Source organism: Mastomys coucha, unplaced genomic scaffold, assembly GCF_008632895.1.
Source record: "Mastomys coucha isolate ucsf_1 unplaced genomic scaffold, UCSF_Mcou_1 pScaffold4, whole genome shotgun sequence".
NCBI classification, from domain to species: domain Eukaryota; kingdom Metazoa; phylum Chordata; class Mammalia; order Rodentia; family Muridae; genus Mastomys; species Mastomys coucha.
In genome coordinates, this window is record NW_022196910.1 from 5,558,524 (window position 1) to 5,565,566 (window position 7,043).

At 44.0% G+C, this 7,043-nt stretch overlaps 1 protein-coding gene across 3 annotated transcripts in view; it reads right to left on the reverse strand.

The window, feature by feature from the left end:
* The window catches only part of Marchf2 (membrane associated ring-CH-type finger 2), a 27,150-nt gene extending 24,951 nt beyond the window's left edge, over positions 1-2,199 (reverse strand). For all 3 annotated transcript variants that reach the window (XM_031350023.1, XM_031350024.1, XM_031350022.1), the window contains exon 1: positions 2,068-2,199. The gene's annotated coding sequence lies outside the window, so the exon portion shown is untranslated. The remainder of the gene's footprint in view (positions 1-2,067) is intronic.
* Positions 2,200-7,043: the final 4,844 nt, after the last annotated feature.

Sequence of the window (7,043 nt, forward strand, 5' to 3'; positions counted from 1 at the left end):
TTTTTTTTTTTTTAAACCTAGAATCATATAGACTTGATGGCTATGTGATTCTGGTTGTACCCGAACCTACAGCAGTCATCCTGCCTCGTTTGCCTCATTCTCCTGAGAGCTTGGACTGACTATAGACGTGTGTCACCAGGACCAGCTTCCAAAGATGTCTTTCTTTCTTTCTCTCTTTCACTCTCTTTTTTTTTTAAAAAAAAAAAAAAAAGGCTGGTAAGACAGTTCCTTGGGTGAAGGTGCATGCTACCACCAAGTCCGATGAGCTGAGTTTAACCCCCAGAACCCAATCGGTAGGAGGAAAGAACTAACTCCCAAAACCGTCTTCTGACCTCTACATATGCTGTCTATCATGGGTGAGGCCTCACAAACTCACACATGCGTAAACAAAACAAACAAATGGATAGATGTTAAAAACACAACCATGGGCTAGAGAAATGGGTCAGCAGTTGACTATTGACTGCGCTTGCAGTGGACCCAGGTTTGGTTCCCAGGACCCATGCGGTGGCTCACAACTGCCCGCTACTACGGTTCCAGGGGATCCAGCACCTTCCTCCTCCCTCTGAGGGCTCTTACATAATAAACATAAATTCACAGAGGCACACATACATTTAAAAAATTGTTATGGTGGCACACAGGTTAAGTCCCAGCACTTGGAAGGCAGAGGCAATCCAATCTCTAGGTCAGCCTGTTCTCCATGAGGAGTTCCAGGACAGCCAAGACTACAGAGTAAGAAGACCTTCTCAAAAATAAAATAAAAATAAAACAACTAAACAAAACCAAACTTACACTAAGTAACCAAACCAGACCTTGAAGTCCAGAGTAGCTGACCTAACTGGCCTGTGCCACCATGCTTCATGACCTCAGCACTTTATCCTGGCTTTGCCACTGATACTGTATGCCCTGGTTCAAGTTAATTTGCTTTTCTGGGCCTCATCCATCTCTTTCTTACTTTAGGGTGTGTGTGTATGTGTGTGTGTGTATGTGTGTATGTGTGGTTTTTCTTGGCAGTACTGAGATAAAACTGGGGCCTACAGCATGCTATGCAAGTTCTGAGCTACACCCCCAGTCCAGAAACTCAGTTCTTTTTTTTTTTTTTTTTTTTTTCCCCTTTGGTTTTTCGAGACAGGATTTCTCTGTGTAGCCCTGGCTGTCCTGGAACTCACTCTGTAGACCAGGCTGGCCTCGAACTCAGATATCCACCTGCCTCTGCCTCCCAAGTGCTGGGATTAAAGGTGTGTGCCACCACCGGCCAGAAACTAAATTCTAATCCCAGAAGCTCTACTTCTTATTTGCTGTGTGGCCTTGGGCAACATCTTTAACTTCCCTGAACTTCAATTTGCTCATTGAGATCAAAGGAATTACTTTTAGGACTTCTACCTAGTATGTTTCCCACTAACCACATAAATTCTGACTACAGAGTTTTTTTTTTAAGTGTTTTCAATTGTATTTATTTTGTGTGTATTTGTACATATGTATGTGGGTGTACTCATGCGAGGGTGTGCCTATGGAGTTCAAAAGACAACTTTCTGTTGTCAGTTCTTCTTTCACCATATGAGACCTCAAGGCTGAACTCAGTCAGACAAGCACCTTGACCAGCTAAGCCATCTTGGCAGTCCCTGACTACTGTTTGAAAAACAACATTTTCAGTACAGTGCACTCTGAGTAGCTTTTTGTGAAGCGTCCAACTCTTTATAATGTTAATAATTATCCAGACAGAACCGTTATGAAGAGGGTTTCAGAGTGACATTTGCCACTTATTGACCACCTACTGTATGCCAGGCGCTTTTCTCATCAGCCACCTCCTAAATCAGGTTGGCTCTGAGATGACCCACTTTTCATAGATGGGGAAACCGAGGCTCACAGTGGTTTCTACTGCGTGGCGAGGCCCGGAGACCTCTCACCAACCTCGAAATGATAACTGAGGTGCCTGCGTCCTGAGCAGGTCGAAGGCCAAGGGTGCAGCCCTATCTGTCCCGCCCGAGTACTCAGCCGGGGCCTCGAACCCGGGACCTGGGAGACCTGCCTACATACTCGGGTCAGACCCACTCGCTGTTCTGTGCCTACCTGTTCTGCGGCCGGGCCGGGCGGCCGCACAGGCCCCTCGGTTCTCCCTGGCCCGGGTCCCGGCCCGGCCCGGCCCGTCAGCAGCGGCTTGCTCCGGCTCCGGCGGGCACCTGCGTCCGGGCACCGCCCGCCTAGCCGACAGCACGGCGAACCAATGGAGACTGCCTTTGAGTAAAATCTACCAATCAGCGTACACGTCCCGCCCAAGGAGGTGGGGCCTTCAAAATACGGGACGTCCTGGGCGGTCCAGGCCCCGCGGCGCCGCAGCTTCTGGCTCCGCCCCTGCCGCGTTCTGGCTCCACCTCCAGAATGGATCCCGCCTCATCGCGGCTCCTCCCCTATCCCAATCTCTGGCTGTGGACTTGCTGCCAGAGACTGCTGCAGAACAAAGGCGAGCTTAAGTAAACAACTTAACACTTGCCAAGTAACTTCTTTCCGCTTCTTCCCCCCCAGCCACCGTTTCTTTCTTTCTTCCTTTTTTTTTTTGAAGACAGTTTTAATGTAGATCAGACTAACCTCGAATTCACTTTGTAGCCAAGGATGACCTTGAACCTCTCTGATCCCCTGGCCTACACACACACACACACACACACACACACACACACACACACACACACACACACCCCGTGCTATCGGGAGCTAGAATGGAATCAAGTTTTTCTTCCGAGCTAGGCACAAACAGTACGAACTGAGCTACATTTTAATCATATTTACCAATCCTAGGGTAAGGAGAAAGGATATGATCACATTATGCAGAAGAAAATCAACCCAAAGGGGTTAGAGGTCTGTGGAGGAAACTAAAGCCATCAGCCATTCAAGCAAGAGATATATTCAAAAAATGGAGCAACAGATGGTAGAAAGAGCTGTTGAGGTGGCTCAGTGGGCAAGAGCTCTTACCTGGCAAACTTGAGGATCTGAGTTAAAATCCCCAGCATCCATATAAAAGATTTGAATGTGGCCTCGAACTCCTGTAACCTGAGTGCTGTAGATGGTGTAGACAGGAAGATGGCTGGGGTTTGCTGACTGCCAATCTAGCACTAAGTTTCAGTGAGAGACCTTGCTTTAATACAACACTTAGTAGTACTTGCCTAGCATACACCTTTGTGGGCTTGGTCGTACATGCCTATAATCCCAGCACTCAGGAGGTTCAAGGTCATCCTCATCTACACAGAAAGTGAGGCCAACCATATCAAGGAAAACAGAAAGATCAAAGTTCTGTAGGAAGCATCATTATGGTCCAGGGCATGTGCAAGACCCTGAGGACACACTAACTAATGTAAACATTGCGAGACAAACATTAGCAGTTTTTAATCATTGTGTTTGCTTGTTTGTTAGAGACAGGTCTTACTATGTAAGATTATAGGCATATGCCACCACAGCCCCACTTTATTAGTATGAATTATTACTACTATTACCTTGCCTGTGATGGAGCCAGGAGCCTGATATATTAGGTAGGCGCCCCACCACTGAACTACACCTTAAGCTTCATTTTGTTGGTGGTGGTGGTTATGGTGATGATTGGTTTGGTTTTTTTTTTTTTAAGATTTATTTTATTTATTTTATGTGTATGAGTACACTGTAGCTGTACAGATGGCCGTGAGCTATCATGTGTGTGGTTGCTGGGAATTGAACTCAGGACCTCTGCCGGCCCCGCTCGCTCTGGCCCCCTCTCGCTCAGGCGTAATTCATTGTAACTGTCTTCAGACGCACCAGAAGAGGGTGTCAGATCTCATTACGGATGGTTGTGAGCCACCATGTGGTTGCTGGGATCTGAACTCAGGACCTTTGGAAAAGCAGTCAGTGCTCTTACCCACTGAGCCATCTCGCCAGCCCCTTGGTTTGGTTTTTTGATAGAGGGTTTCATAAAGCCCAGTGTGGCTTTGAAGTGTATATACAAACAAGGATGACCTTGAATTCCTGCTTCCAAGTTCTAAGTGTGGGCATGGTTGGCATGAGTCACCATGCCTGGCTTTACTAACATTTTTTTTTAAGTTGTCAATAGAATATGAACATATAAGAAAACAATGTAGAGTCGCTTTTGTTCAGTCCCAACAGCAACAGTAAAAAGAAGTTTAAAAAGTTATATGTGGTGGCACAGGCCTTTCATCCCAGCCTTCAGAGACAGAAACAGGCAAATCTCTGTGAACTATAGAGAATGGGAGGTAGGCCAGCCTACTTGACACAGCCATGGTGAGACCTCATGTCAACAGAAAAAAAAAAAAAAAAAAAAAAAAAAAAAACCAACAACAGCATAAAACTCAGAAATTATAAAAGAGAAATATTTCACTCACCCATGCCTCGGAACCACCATAACAGAAATTATTTTAGAAGACACTGAAACTTTACAAAAATGTTTATTCAAGGACATTTGTTGAACAATGTTTGCACTGCCTCAGACTGACACCACTCTTGTTATTGTTCACTATGTCCAAGGATAAGTGATTCAGAGTCACTTATGTAATCCTTCTCATTCTGCCCTTACTCTACCCCCCTTGCCTCTACCTCTCTGAATATGTACTTGGTCTGCAATGGTACACATATTGCCATCTTGTAGCTATCCATCACCTGTCTTTCTTGTTGTTTTTGTTCTTATCTGTTTGTTCTGAGACAGGATCTCATGTATCCTAGGCTGGCCTCCAATTTGCTGAGTAGCCAAAGGGTGTTGCTCTTGCCTTTGTCTCCTGAGGCCTGGGATGGCAGGTCTGCATCACTGCTCTGGAACCCCTGGCTTTATGCAAGCACTCCACCAAGTGAGCGAAAGCCCCAGCCCTGACTTTGGCTTTTGAGATAGGACCTTACTACGTAATTCAGGCTAATCTTGAGTCATGGTAATCTTCTTGTCTCAGCCTCCCACATACTAGGAATGCAGTTGTATGCTACCATGCTGAGCCATTTCCTGAATATGAGCACATTGTTCCATATAATCAGAGGACAACCTTCAAGATCAGAAATTTAACATTAACCGTGTATTACCATATAATTATCGAAGCCGTTTCAAAGTTTGAATGACATCTTTTAAAGGCAGGGCTAGGTGATAAAGTTCAGGGCCTGGAATCCCCCACAGGGGCTGAGGTCTTGGCTAAACAGCAGAGCCCCTCCCTAACAGGAGCAAGGCACTGGGTTCATCTCTAGCACCCAGGAGTGAGGCTGGAACGGTTTCTCAATTATGCCTTGTCTTCATGACCTTGATACTTTTCAAAATGACAGACTAGATATTTTGTAGACTAGTCCTTCATTTGAAAACATCTACATTTCTTCCTCACATTGTTCTTCTGTAGAAAGTACAAAAACAACATTGCCTTCTCAGGATGCATATAGTGTTGATAACCTCCACTGCTGATTATGCTGAGTTAAAATGTTGCCTTCCTGTTTCTCCAGTGTGAGTTAGTGTGCCATACTGTCAATAAATGACTTATGGAAAAATATTTTGAAATTAATTAAATACTGTTTGTCAACAAATGTTTGGGGCTGGAAAGATGGCTCAGTGGTTAAGAGCACTGACTGGTCCTGAGTTCAATTCCCAGCAACCACATGCTGGCTCACAACCATCTGCAATGGGATCTGATGCACACTCTTCTAGTGTGTGTTTGAAGACAGCTACAGTATACTCATAAAAATAAAATAATAATAATAATAATATTTTAAAAAATGTTTCTGAGCAATCTGATACCTATTGATAATTATTGTCTGATTTGATTATTACTATTGTTTCTAGGCATGTAGATCAATAAAACCACTGCTTTAGCTTCTCTGTTTTGCAAAAAAAAATTAAGAAACAGAGACTGGGATAGTAGCATCATCTACTTATAGCTTTGGGGTGAGGATATAGCTAAGTGGTAGAGCTTTTGGCATTCACAGAGCCCAGAGTTCCACAACCCAACAGGGCACGGTGTTCAGTGTCTGTATTTCATCATTCAGAAGGTGGAGACTGAAGGATCAAGAGTTTAATGCCACCCTTATCTATATATCAAGTTAAAGTTCAGCCTAGACTAACAACACAGTCTTTTTGTTTATTTGTTTGTTTTTGTTTTTTTGAGACAGGGTTTTTCTGTATAGCCCTGACTGTCCTGGAACTCACTCTATAGACCAGGCTGGCCTCGAACTCAGAAATCCACCTGCCTCTGACTTCCAAGTGCTGGGATTAAAGGCATGTGCCACCACTGCCTGGCTTTTTTTTTTTTTTTTAAGGTTTATTTTTTTATTTTATGAGTGTTTTTGACTGTATACCAGGTAAATGCAGTTCATGCAGAATCCAGAAGGCATTAGATCCCTGGAACTGGAGTTACAGATGGTTGTGAAGTGCGCCTATGGGTTCTGGGAATCTAACCTGTGTCTTCTACAAGAGCAGACAGTGCTCTTAACTGCTGGGCCATCACTCCAGATACAAAGACAATTTTTTATTCAGGGCTAGAAGAAAATATGGTCTTAGGGACTTAGTCCCTTTGTTTAAAAAAAATTTCACTTATCAGTTTTGTGTATGTGTGTGCTTTTCTCCATACAAGTGCCTGTCATGGTACTCGTATGGACATCAGAAGACAATTTTCAAGAATCCATCCTCTCCTTCCACTATGTGGGTCCCTGAGATTAAACTCATTGTCATGAATGGTCTGTGTGATGCTGGGAATGCTAGCCAGGATGTCTGTGCTTTGGGAGCACTTGGCCAACTGAGCTACATTCCCATTTTGTTTGTTTCTTTGATTGTTCTTTGTTTATTTTTGTTGTTGGTGGTGGTGTAGTGTATATGTGTATGGGAGAGAGACAGACAGAGACAGACAGACAGGCAGAGCGAACAGACATTTTTACCCTCTAAGGGGCCTCATCTACCTCCAATTTTGAATATGCAAAAAAGCTTGAGTATTTTGTTTATTTATTTATGGAAGGATATAAGATCTCCACCTATTTCCATTTCTAGCCTGGTAGAGTTCTTTGTCCTTAGGTCTATTTTTTTTTTTTTTAAGGTTTTTCGAGACAGGGTA